General features: G+C 35.4%; 1 long non-coding RNA gene across 1 annotated transcript in view; it reads left to right on the top strand.

The window, feature by feature from the left end:
* The first annotated feature begins 394 nt into the window (after window positions 1-394).
* Window positions 395-21799, top strand: part of LOC112531780 — a 41282-nt gene continuing 19877 nt past the window's right edge. Inside the window, exons 1-4 of the long non-coding RNA XR_003073786.3 lie at window positions 395-576; window positions 778-915; window positions 16733-16856; window positions 17573-17616. This is a non-coding gene — a long non-coding RNA (uncharacterized LOC112531780). The remainder of the gene's footprint in view (window positions 577-777; window positions 916-16732; window positions 16857-17572; window positions 17617-21799) is intronic.

Here is a 21799-nt window from a genome sequence, read left to right as displayed (position 1 = left end):
ATAATGGAAAGAATCCAGGAGAGGGCTGCAAAGATTATGAAGGGACTGCAGCATCTAACATATGAGGTGATGATGACAGATGTGAAGAGTGAGAACAGGACCCTACAGTTATAGAGAGAGGGGCCTCACAGCAAGAAAAGGGAAAGTAGCTTCACAGAGTAGAAATAAAGGGCAAATAGAGATAGTTTATGTAGAGAGTGTTAGAAAACAAAGGATTCCAAGCACTTTCACAGACACTAGGTCTGGAATAACAAGGAGGATGAAGGCCATAAAGAAAAGGACTTGTCATGGTTTTATGATTTTTGGTTATCGGTATTCCACAACATAACATCATGCAGTGTACTGGGAGTTAAAGAGCAAATGCTCTAGTTCCGGGTACTTGTCCGGAAGAGAAGAAGAACTACGTTCCCCAGAAGGCTGTTCGAGTACTGTTGTAATTCCTGCTCAGGGGAACAGATATAAGGCCTGTAGGTCACCTGACCTGAGTAGCCTTCTTTCTTTCTTCTCGTCTCATCATGCTCGCTTTTGGTTCGTCTCGCTGCTGCTCCTGACTGCACGCAAGGCTTCAGTATTAGTGTAAGGCCTTTAGCTCTCAGACAATCCTTCTCTCAATTATATTTTATTTTATTAACAATTATTTTGAATTATATTGTATTATAGTGTGTTACTGTGCATTCTGATACTATATTTAGTAAATTAGTGTGTTTCTCCTCAGATCGTTGCCTCTGTTTTTTTTAATTATTCTTTTTTTGGGGGGGGTCCCCTGTTTCCTGTTAGATGTCTACAGGGCAAGTTGAAACCAGTTTGGGGGATACCCCCCCCTTCAGGGTCAGAAGTTTGCAGTGAGGAAGACCACAAGCCTTCGTGAGGAAGACTATGAGCCTTCATCATCATGACCTACTACGCATGTGCAAGGTGGGGAGGGACTGCATGCTAATGGGCTCTCAGGAATGTAATGAACATGTATCCAAATTCCTGTCAACTATTGATTATGTATTAGTTCGACCTATATCTATAGCACAATTTCTCCTGACAGTGTGCAAGTTAGGTGGAGCGATCCCCCTTGCACCAGGGTGTACGCGCATCACCAATAAATACATGCCTGCTCTATATCCTTACCGGCTATAGGGTCTGATTTCTGCACGTCAGATGTATTACACTGGGTGAGTTAAGGCTCAGCGGGATCTTATCAATTTATTTAAATAACTGATAAGGACAGCAGTGAAAACACTGCTAGACTCTTGTTAAGAGCTGGCAGTGGCAGAATGCAAACGAGTAAGAACATACTGAAATATGAGGTATTTCACTGAAACATACAATAATTACTGTGAGGGTAGTCAAATTTGGAAATAATTTTCTAAATATGTAGTGGCAACACCTAATCCGAATCTCTGTTGAGCAGAGGTGGTTGGACTAGATAATCTCCAGAACTACTTCCAATTTTTTTTTTTTGGAGTTCTGTGATTTTATAGAAAGTAAATTATAATATATAAGTGAGAGTATTTGGTTAATATTTATGGCTTCCATTAAGGGAACAGATTTGGTGTCTCACGTCCAAATGGATGTGCAAACTCTACCTGTAGTTCTAGATATTGAAGAGACCAAATATTGGTCTTTGCCTTCTGTTGGGGATTAAATAGCATAAAATTGTGAACATTAAATAAATAGACAGTTTTATAGGATCTATAAGACTTTGAAGCTATTGTATAAAAACATTTTATATTGAACCCAGCACTAATGATATATAATGTAAATCTGGAAAAAAAAAGACTATAGGAAAGGTATCCAGTTTTAATTTTAGCACATCACAAAATCTGCCACTTGCTTTGAATTTTATTCTGGTGCTTATAAATCATCCTGATTGCTAACTATTTTAATTCATAACTCAAGTAGTTCATTTTTTGTGTTCTGCTTTTTGTCCTTTCCATTTACCTTTGCAAGTTTATGATAGGCGTTCTTGAATAAAAACTTGCAAGAGGGAAGGAGAAAATAAATATAATCCTATGCAGTGGATCCATTGTCACTTTCCAGTAATTGAGTATATACTGTTTTAGTCATGAATTTGTCTAGTTCCAGTAGATCCCCAGGGTTTTTTTTAAGTCCCCAGTAGAATTATTTGCCTGTAGCAATTCCTGAATTTGTAGATTATTTGACATCTTCAGATGATCAAGTATTTTAAACAGACATAACCATTCTGTTAAGAATTTTTAATTCTTTCTGAAATTTTATTAGTTATTTCCTCTGTCTCCAAGATCTGTTAAGTTAGACCTAATTGAAATGATGTATATATGAGAATCTAAATAAAAACATTTGAAACACTTTGAAAAAAAATCTAGAAATATTTTCTAGAAAAAAAAAAAGAAAATACATAGTAGTTTTGTATGGTCGGATGTTTATTTCATCCACTTTGAAAGAGGTGGAACTCAATTCTGACTTTTAAATTTACAGTGCACACGATTATCTCAAAATGAGTGCTAATTAAAGTTTTATACTCTACTACTGCCCCTGCATCTATCTATCCTGATTATATATTATTCACTTCTTAAGAATCTTTTCCAAATATGTCCCACTTAATTAATTGGTCTAGTATATTATAAGTAGGATTTAGCACTCAGTGCTGTATGACTATCACCCACAGAAATAAAAAATGCAAGAGAGAATTTGTGTTATTTTCATGCAGGTAATTTTATTTTGTCTACTTTTAAACCTAATATTTCTGTAAAAAACTGTTTGTTTGTTTGTTTGTTTTTTAATTTTGAATGGGATTCATTTACATAACTTTTCAGATCTTAGAAATACTTTTATGCTTATTCATTCTCACATTAAAATTAACATTAAAATATTCTTAATAACCACTGAAATTAAGAGGTTAATTACCACATTTACCTTTGTGTTTATCATGGCATATTTTCAACCTGTGTCACTCATTTATACACTTAAATGCTCCTGTATAAAATGTATACATCATATATATGTATGTATCTATAGAGAGAAGGTTTGGTATGTTAAAGATTTGATGCAATAACCTTTATAGCATAGCTATGGCAGCAATTGGAATGACTCATTAGATACATTAGAATATTAAAAATGCAAAAAGATGAAATGAATTTTTGAAGGTATGAAATATTACTTTGAAACGGACGGACATTAGACTTGTATTTCCTTTGTCTTGATAAAGAGGTAGAAGTACAGAAACATGATTTATTTATTTGTATTAATGCATAGGGAGCCCATCTACATATGAAGACCTCACTTTGGTAGATAATAACCCCCCACATGCACCTTATTTGTCCCTTCTTTTCTTTTAAGTATTCATCTTACAGCAATAATCATTATTAAATAACTTTTACAATAGTACTTTTTTTTCAGTATCTGCAAAGACTAAAAACCCAGATATTTTTGATGTCTTATACTATACTTACTAGTGCCAAATAGTACTGAGTTCATAAAAAAAAAAAAAAAAAAAAATTCTAAATATATCATTATGACATACATAGAAGACACAAACAGTTCAAAAATTTGTATAAGTTATCTGCATAATGAAAAAATAGATCAATTCAATTATTAAGTATATTATGTTTTAATTTACATAATAGATTATTAAAGGAGTTCTTCAACTCTAATAATAGAAAAATAAAACATTATATTATCTTTGTTTAATGGACCCAGGGTTTGATGCAAAACCTACTGTAGGCAGTTGAAAACAGAACAATTATCATCAGTTTACTTTGGAATTAATCTTAAGAATCTGTTTGCTATTTTCAGGTTTTTGTGTGTATGCAGGGTAGATGACATACCGCTTTGCTCACTGACTGCTCATACTAGAATGGGTTTGGCAGGCTTTCAAAATTTACACAGTGATAACCAGAATGAATTGTTCGACTTCTGTTTCAACTCCTCTTTGTATTTGTTATGCAAACACAAAGTTTCATACATGACACCTTGTAACTCAAAAAGTTACTCAAAAGTCCTAAGTGTAATTTTCCTTCTCATGCTCTGCCTCAACCATTTGTTTTTGCTGGCTATGAACTCTTTATGAACTGAATTACCACAGTGGGAAAACCATCCTGATTGATTTCAGTAGTAATGATATGGCAGCAGTCACCTGTAAAATACTGCCACCTACACATGGTATTAAAATTTTAACCACTGGAGACTGTGTTTACTGAAGACAAACATAGTAGCATAACATCTGACATTCATGCCACTTTGGTGACAGTTCAAGAAGATAAAAAGGTTGTATTTGATATCCCCTCCTTATGTGGTCAAATATAGGAACATTAGATGTTTATTTCTACTTTTGATTAAGCACAGGTGTGAGTAATATTGCTGTCCTTCAAGATTTAATTTCTAAACTAGTCTGTTTATGACTAGAGAGAAACAGAAAGAACAGAATAATTGGGGTGTACTCTGTTCCTAACAGGTGTTTGGGATTATAGTACACTGTATCCTCAGCTGTATCCTTTCATGAGAAAAGAAGGAAAGTAAGGAAGTTGTCTTAATAGTGATACACGGAAAGCAGCAGCTTCCTATTTAAACATCCTGTGCCTTATGCAAGCCGCTGAAAGCTATAGTCCCAAAGCAAGAACTATAAGAACATTACGATCTACATGGTGCTGTGTGATAACAGTAAAAAAAAAAAAAAAAAAAAAAAAAAAAAAAAAAAAAAAAAGTCTTTACAAGCAGTAAGGGTACTCTATTTAGCATACTGTATTTAACTTCAGTTTAAAATTGTTTACTCTTGATGAATCCATAAAGAGTCACCTAGCTGAAGAAAATCTTTCTTTCTATGGCATTAGGAAACACACTGAAATGTCAGCTTCAGTGCTACTGAGTGACTTTCAAGCAAGCCCTGACTGCCAAATTTTTACCACTGAAGTTTAAATAAACCAGTCTGATCCCAGGAATAATATTTTCTGCTGGTTAAAAAACTGAAGAGTGAAAATGCCTTGAGCACCTGTCCAGGCTAGAAAGTAGAGAAAAGTCATATTTTTAAAGTACAACAGGTTCAATAGTTCTATGTCTTCTAAAAGTTTTATATGCATATATTATTTATGGCCATTAAATGATTTACTAATATGGAAGATTAATGTAAGCCACAGTATATTATTCACCTTTTCTGCTAATTAAAGTTTTAATTTTTTTGGAAGGAAGAAAGAAACACTAATGCCAATTGTTATAGTCCAAAGTGCTTTAAGGTGGCAGTAGAATAATTGAGTGTTTTGCTTTAGAGGAGAGCTGCCAGGAGGTTGTTCCGTTAATTGGCTACATGACTTAAAAATCAGATGGTTTCAATGTATCCTGGCTACTACAGTGAACATGTAATTGTGTATGCCTGTACTTTTGCCCTGTGGATGATGTCAAGAGTATATTTGTTATCATCCAAATATCAGAGTGAGATCAGAGTGCATGGAGCACTTCATTTCCTCATGCTCTAATATATGTTTTAGTAAGGTAGCTTCACTAATGTGTTAAATGTTTTACAGTGTCTCCAGATGTGTTTGACACAAGTTATTATCCAGTGTGCTTGCAGACACTGTCTCACTGAAGTCAGTAGGATGTATGGAACATAACGGCTTCATGTTCCCAGACACATTAATAGCTGATCTTGTACTGAACAATTTTCAAAAATGTTTCGAAAGTTAAGTATACAGAATAAGTGCACTACAGTAAAAGATGAGTGCTAGAAAATGAATGAATCATAGAATCATAGAATCATAGAATTACTCTAGATTGGAAAGGATCTCAAAGATCATCAAGTCCAACCACAGCTTAACCATAGTACCCTAAGTCTAACAACCCTCTGCTAAATCATATCTCTGAACACCACATCCAAACAGCTCTTAAACACATCCAGGGATGGTGACTCAACCACCTCCCTGAGGAGCCTATTCCAGTGTTTAACCACCCTTTCTGTAAAGAAGTGTTTCCTAACGTCCAACCTAAACTTACCTTGGCGCAACTTGAGGCCATTTCCCCTTGTCTTCTCACCTGTCACCGTGAGAAGAGACATATCCCGCTCACACTGTAAGCACCTTTCAGGTACTGGAAGAGAGTAATAAGGTCTCCCCTCAGCCTCCTCTTCCCCAGACTAAACAGCCCCAGCTCCCTCAGCCTCACCCCATAGGGCTGATTTTCCAAGCCCTTCACCAGCGTCGTTGCTCTTCTCTGGACCTGCTCCAGTACCTCCATGTCCTTCTTTTACTGAGGTGCCCAAAACTGAACACAATATTCGAGGTGAGGCCTCGCCAATGTCGCATACAGGGGCAGGATGACTTCCCTAGTCCTGCCCACCACACCTTTCCTGATACAAGCCAGGATGCCATTGGCCTTCTTGGCCACCTGGGCACACTGCTGGCTCATATTCAGCTGACTGTCCAACAGTACACCAAGGTCCCTTTCCATCAGGCAGCTTTCCAGCCACACCTCCCCAAGCCTGTAGGGTTGCCTGGGGTTGTTGTGACCAAAATGCAGGACCCGGTAATTGGTCCTATTGAAACTTGTGCTGTTAACCTTGGGCCATCAATCCAGTCTACCCAGGTCCCTCTGTAGTGTCCTTCTCCCCTCTGGCAGATCAAAGGAGAATGTGATGACTAAAGAATAGGAAATTCATTGAGAAGGATAAGGACAAACATATAAATGAGGAAAAAAATATGGATAAAAAAGAGGAAATATTTTGTGTAAGATAAAAGCTAAAAGAAAGTAAGGCACAAAGTTTTTAAGTATCAGAACAGAATTATGAACCTCCTGGGGAAGCAAATCTTGCCAAAGAAGATTAAATGGCTGATAGCAAGATGAGGATGAAACTACAAGAATTCCTAAAATTCTGGTCGATGTCCAAAGGAGGTCTGAAGATACAAAAATGCCTCAAGCTCGGATCCATATTCCTTCTCATTTTTATGTTTACTTATATATTCACCATGTGAATTCTAGCAAGTAGATGTTTCTACATTTCTTACTGAGCTTCTTATTGTCTTAGTTAAAAAAGAGAGAAAAAACACTGAAAAATGTCTTCAAAAATGTGCCTTAGAAAAAACAAACACGAAGTGCTTGAGCTATTTATGGAAAACACTGCTGTTTTACAGCTACTGACTTTTGAGAGTTATATCTACATATACACCATATATCTGGGGGAGGTTTGATACTGAGAACATCAGAAATATGGCCTATAGGAATGCCATGTAGCTTTCAAATGTTTCAAGAGGAACAATTCTGTCTCTAGAAGGTAAAATCCTTCTATACTATGTATATGTTTTAATAGCTATTTTTCATTCCATTTCAATATCACAGAATCAATTCTTTTAAGTAGGTTGCACTCAATTTTATGACCAATGTATGTTTGCCATGTGCTCTTGTTTCTCTGCCTGGAGAGATCCCAGTGAAAGAGAAAGTTTGTTCATTTGAGCTTTGTGCAATAGAAAACAGGAGTATGTAAAAGAAATGAGAGCAAGCTCACATTTATAGTGTAGAAGTATAAATAGAATTATTAAAATACAGCAAAAGCTAGATGAAATAAAATACGCTAAATTAATCTGGGGCAGGAGTGCAAACTCCATTATTTTAAACAACAGACTAAATAAATAAATAATTGCGACCTGACAGTACTAGATTGTGCTGTGAAATTCAGAGTGCTTATTCCACAAGTACAATCATTTTTTCATTGAAAGTAATCCCACACTCTATGAAGCCTTTCTAATAATTACTACTCTTTTTCATCAGAAATTCCCAGAAATCTTACAGCTGCAGATTAAACTCAATATTCCCAGATTTATAGATGTCATTTGACTATTCCTCCTCCTCTTCTCAGTTCTTTCAAACTGTATATTTAATTACAATGATTGCTGCCCTGAAATGGTCATATGTATGGATTCCCTCATGCAGCACTCATGCAAATGCCATTCAGCTGTTCTTTGTAAAAACAGACTTAGTGGTTATACTTCTAACTTAGTTGATGCCTTCTTTTCCCAGGTAAAAATATAATTTCCTTGCCAAAGTGTACATCTTTTCAATAAGGTAACTCAGGATTTTACTTTTCAAGGTGTCACCAGGAATCTTATGATATCTGCAGACAAAGATCTCTATTATCTACAGATTGGAATCTCAAAGGCCCCATACAAGTTAGACTTGAACTCTAAACCTCAGTGAGATGTACTATTCTGCAGTACCTTTAAAAATTGTAGCTACAATTTAAGTAAAATTATCAGATTAACTCCAGGAATTATCCCGAAAATGGTTAACTTGAAACCTCTTGCAAATTCATGAATACAAAAATCTCCCTTTTGACTGGACCAGGATTTCAAACTTGATATCTATCATTTTATTTAATTGGACCATGCTTGACCATAATGCAATGCTATAATTAACATTTGTATAGGAACTATTTTATTTTAGCATATCTTAAAAAGAAAAAAATAAAACTAGATTAATTATAGGTCCTTTGGTTAAGAAACAATGAAAATGTTGGATTTGAAATGTTGAGTAGAATAATGATTTGGACAGTCTTTTTATTTGGAACTTTGTTTTTAATATGCAGAATACATTGCAGGTGCTATAAATAGATTTTTCATAGGCCATTTATTCCTACTGTTCTTTCTCCATTAACCCATCTCTAACCCCCTCTGAAGTACTGCATCCAGGCCTGGGGCCCCCAGTACAGGAAGGACTTGGAGCTCTTGGAGCAGGTCCAGAGGAGGATCACTAAGAAGATCAGAGGGTGGGAGCACCTCTCTTATGAGGAAAGGTTGGGGGAACTGGGCTTGTTTAGCTTGGAGAAGAGAAGGCTCCAGGGAGACCTCATTGTAGTCTTCCATTACTTGAAGGGAGCATATAAACGGGAAAGGGAATGGTTGTTTATGAGGGTGGATAGTGATAGGACAAGGTGGAATGGTTTTAAACTGTGACAGGGGAGGTTTAGGTTGGATATTAGGAGGAAGTTTTTCACACAGAGGCTGGTGACACACTGGAACAGGTTGCCCAAGGAGGTTGTGGATGCCCGATCACTGAAGGTATTCAAGGCCAGGCTGGATGTGGCTCTGGGCAGCCTGGTCTAGTGATTGACAACACTGCACATAGCAGGGGAGTTGAAACTAGATGATCACTGTGGTCCTTTTCAACCCACGTCATTCTATGATTCTATGATTTGAAAGATGCTTTTTTTTTTTTTTTTTCCCCATGACTTTACCACAATACCCTATCAATTCTTCCAGAAACACAGTTGAAAGGATGTTCAATAACAGCAAAATTCATTTTGTTTTTTATGTTTTACGGCCTTCTGGGTTTATTGTTTTTTATACGAAGGAAAGGTTTATTTCCCAGAGAGCAATGCTTCACATTCCAGATGATAATAAAATATCATACCAAATATTCATTATATCTTCCTCTATTAAAAAAAAAAAAAAAATCATTTTCAGGACATTTAAAAGTATTCTTAGCATCTTTCAAGTCCCATACAACTGGATGCATGTAAGACTTCTAAATCCCGTGGTTTACAAGTTCAATATTTTTATCCAAATACTTCTCTGAAGTGAAGTTGTTGCTTTTGAACCTCAGGCTTCTGGCTTAGGAACTTCTTCAGTGTGAGTTTCTATGTGGTGTTGTGTATGGGAACTGTTGAATCATGGCCTGAATCCACTGATTGATAACCTGAGGGAAGGACTGAGTCAGCCATGGGAGCACAGATGAAAGCAATTCACCCGTGTGACCAGCCTGGCTCTACCCCTCCTAGACCGCCATTTCAAGGCTGACTGCCACTGAGGAAGGATCTCTTTCTGGAGATCTCTCCTTTTGGAGTTTTCCACTGTGAGTCTAGATCATTGGATGTGGGTGAGCATTTCTTCTTTGATTATCTCTTTTCCACCACAATAATCTTTCTAACTATAACACCTGTAAAGTACCATCTTAACCGTGCTACTCTTCCAACTGTACACTTATTGACTGTACATGTTGTGTTACCCAAAATAATGAAGGACTTTGGCTCTGCTAGTCATATGACATGAGGACTAACACCACTCCAACTGATCTCAGATGATGTTCCCATACTGTATTAGAGACATGTCTCCAAGGTTTTGGTCATTTTTGTCATTCCCTGCTAGCACCCAAGGTAGAGGAGGGCAGGAAGAGCTCCAGTCCTAGCCAGAGCAGATCCCCTGTTAGCCCTGGTCAGGAGATCATGCTGGAATTTGTACATTCACTGCAGCCTGCGGTGGATCCTATGTCAGTGTAGATTTTCTGTTAAGAACTTCAGCCTATTAGGGACCAATACTGCCATGGTGTGTTTCTGAAGGTCTGTAACCTGTGGAACAAACATTTGCTGAAGCAATTCTGAAAGAAATTTTACTTTCTCAGCAGCTAGGCAATTTGCGAAATAAGAAGGAGAGAAAGGTTCTTTGTTAGTTAAAATGACTTTTTTTTTTTTTTTTTTTTGGTGTGTGTGTGTGTGTGTGTGTGCTTTTAAGTGAAAAACCTCCAGATTTCACTATGAAAAATAGATTCTGCCAACCTTCAGGAAAAAACTTTGAGAGGGTGCTCTTTTTTTTTTTTTTTTTTTTTTTTTTTTTTTTTTTTTTTTTCCCAATTACAGTTGTCATAAGTATTTACTTTTTCCTGCATTTATTTTTTTCCAGCTTTCTTCATCTGGAAGACTGCTTTGCAAATATTCAGAATCTCTGTTGAGAACGGAACATTGTAACTATTTTGCAAGAACTGCACTCATTTTTGCTCATCATTAGTTTATAACAACTTGAAACACACAATTACTGAAATATATCTGAAATATATATGTTGTAGAGTTAGCTGAGGTATTCCAGATACTTCAGAACTAGAATCTAAAGAGTATAGAATTAAAGTCCAAAGCTTATTAATATTTCTAAATTGCAATCTAAACTAAAGATGTCAAGTTTAACATTTTTTGTGATTCATTCCTTTCCCTAGTATTATAGGGGCTATATGTTGTGTTGCAAGGTTTAATATCTTTATAGATGACCTGGATGAGGACATTGAGTGCACCCTCAATAAGTTTGCAGATGACACCAAGCTGGCTGGAAGTGTTGATCTGCCTGAGGATAACGAGGCCCTACAGAGGGATCTGGATAGGCTGGATAGCTGGGCTGAAGCCAATGGGATGAAGTTCAACAAGACCAAATGCTGGGTCCTGCACTTTGGCCGCAATAACCCCAGGCAACGCTACAAGCTTGGGGCAGAGTGGCTGGAAGACTGTGTAGAGGACATGGACCTGGGGGTGTTGATTGATACTCGACTGAACACGAGCCAGCAGTGTGCCCAGTGGCCAAGAAAGCCAATGGCATCCTGGCTTGTATCAGAAATAGTGTGGCCAGCAGAAGGGAAGTAATTATCCCCCTGTACTCAGCACTGGTGAGGCCGCACCTTGAGTACTGTGTCCAGTTTTGGGCCCGTCACTGTAAGAAAGACATTGAGGCCCTGGAGCATGTCCAGAGGAGGGCAGCAAAGCTGGTGAGGGGTCTGGAGCACAGGCCTTATGAAGAGCGGCTGAAGGAGCTGGGATTGTTCAGTCTAGAGAAGAGGAGGCTCAGGGGAGACCTTGTTGCTCTCTATAACTACCTGAAGGGAGGTTGTAGTGAGCTGGGGGTCAGCCTCTTCTCTCATGTGACTAGTGATAGGACTAGAGGGAATGTCTTCAAGCTGTGCCAGGGAAGGTTCAGGCTGGACGTTAGGAAATACTACTTCTCTGAAAGGGTAGTCAGGCACTGGAATGGACTGCCCAGAGAGGTGTTGGAGTCACCAAGCCTGGTGGTGTTCAAAGAGTGTTTGGATGTTGTGTTGAGGGACATGGTTTAGCAAGAACCATTGGTGAAGGCCGAATGATTGGACTGGATGATCCTGCGAGTCTTTTCCAACCTTAGCGATTCTATGATTCTATGATTCTAAGGTGTAGTTTTCTTGTTCTATGCCTTTTCTCTGCTTTTTACCTGGACATATGCCTCATCTTGTTCCCTGGCTTGTTTTGGCCACTGAGAAAATAGTGACAACAGTGCACTACAGGTCACAGCTCAAGCCGCACGTGGTTAGGCATAGATAAGGTGAGGGCAGTGACGGAGGCATAGCTATGGCCTTATCCAGCCTGCACTTCTAGGGACAGTTCTCATTACTGATCAGAGGATGGCGACAGGACCTAAGCCCCCATTCCACACTCCAGTGTTGCGTGACCTCTCCCTTTATTCCTCAAGCAATGTTTGGGCCATGCTCCACAATGTGTCAAGAGCAACAAGAGGGACTGTATGATGCTGTAATTTTATGTATCATATAAACTCTCTACTCTGAATACTGAAGAAAGTATGTTGTTTGCATTCACATCAACTTCTTCATTTGGCAATCTTTAATTCTTTTAAACAGCATATAATCTTGTTCAGGTTTTACATCTGGGAATATAGCAAACTAGTAAATGACATGTAAGTATTCAAAAGACACAAAGTACTTTTATTCTCTTAAATAAATATTTTATATGTATCTTCTATGCAAGCATGTATTTTGAACTAGATTTTAAAACAGTGCTCTAAATAAATTGTCAGCAAACAGTTAATATTTTATCTGGTTGGTTTTAGACAAATCAAACATGATAGAATAAATAACAGGCATTCAAGACATATATGAAAAACAGCAATTTATACACATGATAAATACCAGTTAAGTAGAATGTTGCACCAAGAGCTAAAACAAGCATTCTATTTTCAGTTATATTGTGGCTCTGTTATTTATTATTTATTTGTGTATATGTGTATACACAACCTGATATATAAAAAGAGCAGTTTTCACTACAGTGACATGTTCTTACTAAATACAGACATCTATATATAGAACTCTCCAAAAAAAGTTGACCGGGATTAAAGCTTGCATCTCACTACACTATTATTTAAAACAAACAAAAACCCCAACTATTTCAAACTTCTTGGATGAAAACTGATACTCTGTTAGCTCACAGTCACAGAATGCAAATGCATGGAATAATAAAGTATTTTAAAATTGTAAAATAGTGGTACATGGTAAACTTCAGTGCATACAGATAATTAGCTGATTTCTTTAACTGAAGAATTGCATATTTTCATAGTGGTGACATGCTAATAAAGATGAAATTGTAGAATTTGCTGATAGTGATTAAATAATGTAGACAGTCAAATTGTTCTAGTCACAATGATGTAACGAAAAAACACATTGTGTGATATTATTAGTACCATTTTTTATTTTACCTTTGTGGTTCTTATTGGATTTCTAATGCATTAGGACATTTTCTTATTGTCTTTAGGCACAAAAATATTTGCTGGGGGCGAAAACATGTTTATTACTTGTATTTAAGATGCATTAATTTGCCAGTCAGAAAGATAAGGCAGAAGAAAAAATGAAAAAAAAAAAAAATAAAAGCAAAAATTCATACTCATCCTTTTAAAAGTTATTAGGTACAAGTATTTTATTGTAAAAATAATTCAACACTATACATATTTTTGTATACTGCATCATAATAAAAGCAGTAACTTCAGCTTTAATCTCTTGCATTTTCATAGGTTCTGAATGTTGAATTATGAATGTTTCAGAAGTTATTTCAAACTTCTCAGTAATATGGAGTTAGGGACAACATTTATTTTAGTCCTAAGGGAGGGTAATTTAAGGGAGGATAATTTTATTTCAACATACTGTTATTATTGTTAATGTAATTTGAAACATTTGATATAAATCATCCTTATTTCCTTGCTTTATAAATGCAAAACACTTAATTCTTCTGAGTGTTAAATGACAAGAAATATCTTCTGTTTGGAGATGAGCAGATCATGTTAAGGAAGTAGCAAGGTGACATACTTTCATGTACCACACAGATTGGAAATGGGAAATTTCTTCTGTTTATAAATTAGAACAGACATACAGTAGCAAGATAATGGTTTGATTTTTTTCATGCTTACACACTGCTAAAGACTGAACTATTAGTTGAAGGTAGAATGGCAGATTTCTTAATTTTCTCACCTACTAAATTGGAATAATGTTCCTTTTTTTTTGATAGCACGAGTATTTAAAGTGGGAAAATATATTCATTAAGGATATTTTTCTATTAATTTTTCAATTTGAAATTTTAGGTTTGATTGTATAATAATATTTTGCAGTAAAAAAATTTTACAGATTAATAACAGAAATAAATAAATATTAAATGATTTTTTTATATATATCTAAAAAAAATCATGAGTCTTATGAGTTGTTCTAAATCAAAAGACTGTCTCAATTTCTTGGATACTTCAGGAAGAGGAGAGAAGACAACTTTCAGAAGCAAAGATTTCAACAGAGTTGGAAGGTAGACAAGGAAGAGATTATACAAAAATAAGAATACACTATGACAGAAAAAGAATATTTAAACCAAAAGACAATAGCTAAAGGAACAAATGGGGATATTTTATTGAATAAAGCCTAGAAACTAGGGTCTTAATTGTCGGAGGAGTGAAGTTCTGATATTGCTTTGCAACAGAAGGAAGGAAAAAGCCCAAATGCCTTCAGTAGAGGATCTTCATGATGTTTACTGCCTTTAGTAACAAGACAGCAGCATCACCTCTAGCATTTCATGCATTACCCTTATCATGCTAATTAATGGCCAATGAAGGGAACATTATTGTTTCCAGAATGCTGACTCATACGACTTCAACAATTTTGTTCTGACAGAAAGTGGAAACCTTTTTTTTCTCAGTCTCTTCTCAACATTCATCTCCTTCGTATCTGGATGGATGGAATAGCTCAAGAAGTTGTCCCACTGTATGTCTTTCTTCATAGTTCTGCCAGCTCCCCTCTCTATAACTATTTTCAGTACTAAATGATTTCTAAATATCTGTTAACTGGCATCTTTTGTGATAGTAACAAGTGGACAGGTACACAGAGAAGAGGGGCAAAGCACTGGACAAAGATGCCTCACCAATTTGATACACTGATGTACTAAAACAGCTAGGTGTCACTTGAACACAATTCATGGGAAAAAAAAGATCAGAAATCTGTCCTCTCCCAGGTACATAAGACATCCAGTAACAGTTTTTCAAAACTAATGTCTCCAGATGAAATAGAAAATGTGAAAGGAAGGATAATTTGGTAAATGTCTGATGAAGATAAATATCACATCAATAATTACAGTTGTTCTACTGTAGTTATACAACAGTGGGATCAATAAATTTTTGCTCCTAGACTAAACATTTATACACATAGTGATTTTGCATTTACTACATAATAAAATGTCTTTACTAGCTTAAGCAGCCCTTGCAAATTCAGTTATACATCTGAATAGATTGGTCTGAATACACAATGCTCTGCATTATAGCATACAACATTGTTGCAAAAACATACTATATATATTGCTGCAAAAGTTATGCTGCTTTTTTTTCCATCTTGTCCCGCCTTGTCTCTGTATTCTACCTATTTTTTAAAAACAAGGAATCAATGACTCAGTGAATAAGCCAAGAGAGGCTTTGTAATAGAGAATCTGAGTTTAACCTTAGGAGTTCAGTAGGAACAGTATCTTTTTAGTAAATTCAAAAACAAGCAGAGAACTGAAAATCCCAGGAATCTCTTTCATGCTTTAAAGTATTTAATAGAAGCTATTTTTCCCCTCAGTTGATATTTCAAGATCTGACTCTTCGCCTTTCCCATGATCTTGTGCAAAGTTAGGAAATGCCTCTAGATGAACTCGATTTAAGATTAAAATGAATTGAAAGCCTCTATGCAAATATTATTTTCTTTTAAAACCTAATTGTCTCTTTCCCTTCACAATTCATCATATCATGTCATTTTTGGCATTTGAACTGTTGCTAACTAATAGGTGTCTGGATAAATATACCCTTTTCAATAGCTTGTAGCAGTCAAAGAGGTAATAAACTAATAATCATTTATTTTCAGTATATTTTACTCATATTTTGGGTAGAACTCTGTTTAGATCATGTCGATACTTGAGCTGTTTTTGCACCTCAGCAAATCCAAATCAGGGTTTTGAACTGCATGGTTTTGTTAATATTAAAATACACTCTGACACGGTAAAGTGACCTGGATTTTGACTTGGTGGAAAATTTTCACTCAAGAAGCAGGCAGGTGTTCTGAAGAATTCATAAAAATGTAAATATAGTATGCATAACAGAGCAGAGATTGTGAGAATTACTACTGGTCTCTTCTGTCTGATACTGCAAAGGCTTATTCTAGCTTCATTATTTACCTGAAGATCACAGCTAAATAGGTATGCAAGTTTAAAATGGGATTACAATTCACCATGGAACTGTGGGAGGGATACTTCACTCCTCCAGGCTATGTGTCAGTTTGAGATTACAAAATGGGTCCAAGAGGAACATTTTATTGCAAATGAATGCACACCACAGCAAAACCTTGTTCTAGGGGCAGGTCAAACTGTCAGCTCTGCAACTAGATTAGGAGCACTCATCCATTTAAATGTTATGAATGGTTAGACTCACATTTCCAGAGAGGCAGGCTTTTTTTATTCAGAAGGGTAAGGATTCTGCATGAAATCAAGTTGTCTTCCTTCCCCCACACTAAAAACAAATTCCATTATTATCCTTCCTACACTTCTGTGCAGGCTTAGATGCAATAACAGAAGCACCTTAGTCATCTCAATGTAAAGAGTATTTATGATTGCAGGGATTACCAGAGTCTTAAAGTAATGTTAACTGCTTTGGCAAATTTGACAGTGGAAGTTCTACCTAAAGCTGAATGGAGTGAATTCTCTTGATTACAGTTGACGTTGGATCAGATCCAGAACAGAAGTTTTATATTAAGCACCTCTGCATACTGCTGTCAGCTTGCACCAAATTCAGCAGAATGCTGCTGATAACCATGGAAGCTCTATAATGAAAACTCAGGTATGATGTACCAGGGATGTTGTTCAGATGGATGATTTCCTCCTATAAAGCATATATTAGTAGTAGCAGGCACTATTAAACTCAAGTACTGACTACAATATGGTATTTTGCCTTTCAGTGGGTGGAGTAAAGGAATTAGATGAGAAGTGGTCTGATGTCAGTCACTGTCTATGAGTTAATACATGAGTAAAAACCTGGCCATTAAATGCACTCTTGAGTAAAATTGTAGCTGTGCATTTTTGCTGGACCCTATTGAGAAAATTGTATTGACACCTATTTCTCAAGAGATTATAATTTATTTAGGTAGAAAATGAGACTCAGGAAAAGGTAACAGAGCATTTGACGAATTTAAAATAACCTAATGGATTTGACCTCTTAATGAGTGGGTTTATTACTTTTGCAACCCGTGAAGCTCATTTTAATATAGTGGTAATTCTGATAATGCTATGAAATAATAAAGTAGATCTTGCAGTGCAGCTTGTTTCTCTATTTCTAGATTGTAAAGAAAGGTATGCATTTATGCATAGAAACGTGCTGAAGCAGACTACCTATGACAGATAGTCTTAATATTAAAAGATTTAAATATGACTAAAATTATCTTTCGTAATACTGAAGTTGTTCATTAGAAGGTAAAATTCTCTAATGCTCTGTTGATTCCTTACAGCTACTTAATAAGCATAAGTGAGAACATTTGTCACATTAATCTCTTTTCCCAGACATCCTTTACTTTCCTTCCTGCCCTTTCTGATGCTTCTCAACAGTAAGTAACACAATTTCTGATTTATTAAAAATAATGTAAATATATAGGGCAATATTATCTTTCTCTGATAGAAGTTGAAAAGCCTCATTTTTACTCATTTCTAATTTTAAATGTTCCATATTATCATGTTTAAATGTATGTTTCCTGTTTGGATGAAACTTGTTACTTTATAGCCAATTGTTTTCTGCTAGTAAGTCTGACATGCTATGTGTCTAGGCATTTGTACTATAAGGGAATAAGTTATCTAGGGACTCTCTTTTTTACCTATAATCCAGTATATATCTTTACTAGCCTTTCACCTTCAACACGTTTATTTCAAGCAGTGAAGTACCTGCAGCCATAATGTGTATCTGTCTTTAAAGACACAATTAATATTTTCTTCACAAATTATTTCATATTACAAAGGGGGTCAGAAATGCTGAAGAGATATGGAAAGAGCACAGTAATGAAATTAACTATCTGCTTCAACTACACTACAATGTAAACTGAAAATACTAGCATCTTAGATTGTATTATTTTTAAGTCATATATTTATTCTATTAGCATACATGTACCTTGCACGCTGTGCTTTCACAGACATGTTTTCTTTACTCTTTTTTTTTTTTTGTATATAATTTGTTTATAATAGTTAAACAACTTCTAAAGATGAGATAATTTTTGAATGGCATTAAAGCAGATTAAAGAATGGCATATCTTGTTTTTTACACTTCCATGAAATTCTGTGATATTAGCAAAATTTATAATTATCTCATAGGAAGACAAATAGAAAAAAAAAAAGCTATTGAGCTGATGCATTATAAATGATATGGCTATATTTAAGAAATAAAATATGTCACTGACATCTTCAGATTAGCCTGCACTGACTCATAAAAGTAGGATTTGGGAATAAAATTTCAATATTTTTAATAAAGTTAATAAATTTATAATAATATCAGCATAGTTAATATAACAAACAGAATACATACGCATTTTTAATATCAACTCATATATACACATAAATATCTCTCATACCTGTCATAATGGTCTTACTGTCAATATCACTGCTGTCATTTTAAGACATTAGGATAAACGATGATTTGGAAGAATTTTTTTTTTTTTCTCTAATGATACGCTTAAAATGTCTCGGAACGCAAATGCAGAAATCAAGACATTCTTATCTGTCATTAACTTGAAAATACTAGCAAGTAACATTTTGAGTCATATTTTGCATGATAGTCCATGCCACCTATATAGATCAAAACAAATGGGAAGAAGGAAAGTGAATGACAGCAATAAAAATAATTAGGATCTCAAACTATTGGAGAAATAAAGTGGGGAAGGGGGGGGGGGGGGGGGGGGGGAATAATTGGTTAAACTTAAAAAAAAAAAAGTTTTTGTTCAATTTTGAGGTAGAAGTTACCAATGTATTACAAATGCTGTAATAAAATATCTTTCCAGATATATCTGTTGTGTTTTTGTTTTTACTTAAGTCCAGCTTTTGAAGGAAGCAGAATAGGGAACAGACCTTGGATTTTTTAAATTCTGAAAATTGTTAGAATAAGATTGCTGACACGTAGCTCCCTTAAGAACTCAAAATACTGTGTTGCATATACTGTGAAGTATAGTTTTAAGATTCTTGATCATTTCTCTGTCACAGCAAGAAAATCTGGACTTCTTTACAAGATGGTTTAAAATACTCTGGAAGAATTCCTATAAATAAATAAATAAATACATACATAAATAATATATCATAGAGTCTCCTCTGTGGAATTTATTTTCTTTTCCAACAATTCACAGACAAATAAGTATAGGTGAGATTTGGGGATGGCGTGCTTTCTTCGTCTTTGGCAATGCACTAACTGTTACAAGTCTACAGATGTTCACAGCTCAATTGCAATTCTGAAATTCTTGAGACAGTTCAAAAATATAATTAAAGTTTTGAGAAACTTTTTAATAGTCAATGCCTCAGGGAGTTCAGTCTTCTTAATTTATCAGAAAAAAAGTTGTTTGGAGTGACTACAAAATAAAATGCTTCTCAAGTCTAGTTGGCATCTTATAAGAAGATAATGGTAGCTAAAACTAGAACGAGTTAGTTGACAAATAAGGACACATTTTTAGGGACATGAGTAATTAATCATCAGAACATCTTGTCAAATTGGTTTTAGATCATTCATGAGCTCTAAAATCATTGCTTGAGCTTTATTTTGTCATAAAGACAAAGATTCCAGTTTGGCTGAAGAAGTTTTAAACTGCAACATATTATAAATTAGTTTGCAATGTATTTTAAAATTTATGTATCTACTTCTAAACCACAAGCCAGCAAGACATTTGCAGATAGAAGAGTAGTTATGAAAGACAGACACGTCAATTTCAACAGCAAATATGGACAAATTAGGGAAGTGCTTCATTAAGGATCAGAAAGCAAGATAAAAGCAGCTGTACAGATTTTCTACACCAAACAGTGAGATACAAAACAGCTTATCTGATGCTTGAACCTATGTACTCCCATAGCTTGCACTTTGTCTGACAAAGTCATTTTGCAAATCTTTAAAAAAGCAAATAGAAAACCTTTTAATAGTCATTGTTCATATTCTTATGACCACACCAGTATAAAAGGAAAAGAGATAGCAAAAGAAACTGATGAAAAGTGCTGTGTCCCCTAATCTACCAGCATCATCATATTGTTGGTTATGTTACGTACATTTTTGCTGGTGTTACAACTTCATTATTGCAATTCTTGAAAGTATTATAAAAATATTTGAATAAAAATTAATTTACTGAGCAAGTAGACTTCATGGCTATTTTGGTAGAACTTAAAGCATTCTCTCTGTCTTTTCTTCCCAGTTCCAAAAGAGAAATGTAACAACTCATTCAGGTGAAACTGATTTCTGTATTTTAAAGCATTTTAAAGGCTAATATGATTCTGGTGAAAAGCAAGACTTTGAAAAGACTTTTAAAATACCTAATGGAAGTAAATAATAAATCCCCTACATGGGTTTTCACAACAAGCATTTATAATGAATGGTTCAGTTTCAAGGCAATCACTGTTAATTGTTTTTCCTTAGCATCCAGAGATCACAATTTTTAACTCTCTCTGAGATTTGGAGACCAAACATTTGTCAGCTGTCCAATTTGTTGTAAAAATATTAGCTCTCAAGAGAAATCCTAGCGCTTCAGAATATCTCTTTTACATTAGACTTGTTTTTCCACTGTTTTAAGATGTGTATTCCTACAAGAGAATACTAAAGAACCTCACTGCTTCAAGTCAAATATGTTTTGTAACTGAAGGAATAAAGAATCAGAGAAGTAGATTTCTGCCTATAATAAGAAAACAGGTGATCATTAGATTATAGTTTCTTATGCTTTTCAGTGGAAAGAAAAAAAAAAACATGCTTTGGATGATAATATTGTTACACAATTAATTGCTAATCTTAATAATTTTCAGTGTCACATTACTAGAGTAAGAAATGTTTAACATTTCCTTGATATCACTGTGCTTTATGTTCAGACATGGAATTTTGAACATTGTTGGAAATAGCAATGGCAATAGTTAGTGTCTGAAAGAATAATTCATTTTTTATATTACTCACGATTTACATCCATCTCCATAGTGGCTAGAAAAGCTTTTGTTAGAATTAAAGTTTTGAATTCCTAATTCTTAGTGAAGATAAAACTACATAGGAACCTCATCAGAAAGGCACCTGTGGACCACAGCACAAATTACCACATACAGTCAAAAAAGAAAGCAAGAATAAAGCTGTTTCTGTTATTAGGAACTCTTCTCTTGAACTTCTAGGAGTTTCAATTCTGTATGCGGGACAACAATTTGGAGCAAATTACCTATGATTAGACTCAGGCTCTCAAAGAAGGTCTCTGGCAAAAATTAAGTTCCTAGATCCAAAACTATAATCAAGAATATCCTAACAAGTCTAAGTACATAATGTACTGATATTAATGTTGCCTTGGAACTCGCTTCTGCTTTTGAGCTTGCGGAGAAATCCTTGTCTTGAAAGCCTAGATCTTCTCAACACCTGGCTGCCACATTGTCATGGCCACAGAAGACATTCTTCTCTTGCAGGGCTCTCCCCACAGGCATACACTCTTTTGGCTGTCAACAGTACCAAGCAAAAACTGCTAGATCCAGGCACTGGATTCACTGCTGCTCTCCTACTTTCTCACCCAACCTTTACTTATTTTCTCCAGA

Source organism: Gallus gallus, chromosome 2 (assembly GCF_016699485.2).
Source record: "Gallus gallus isolate bGalGal1 chromosome 2, bGalGal1.mat.broiler.GRCg7b, whole genome shotgun sequence".
Classification (NCBI taxonomy): Eukaryota; Metazoa; Chordata; class Aves; order Galliformes; family Phasianidae; genus Gallus; species Gallus gallus.
Note: the sequence above shows the minus strand (reverse complement) of the source record. Positions and strands in the feature narration are given on the sequence as shown.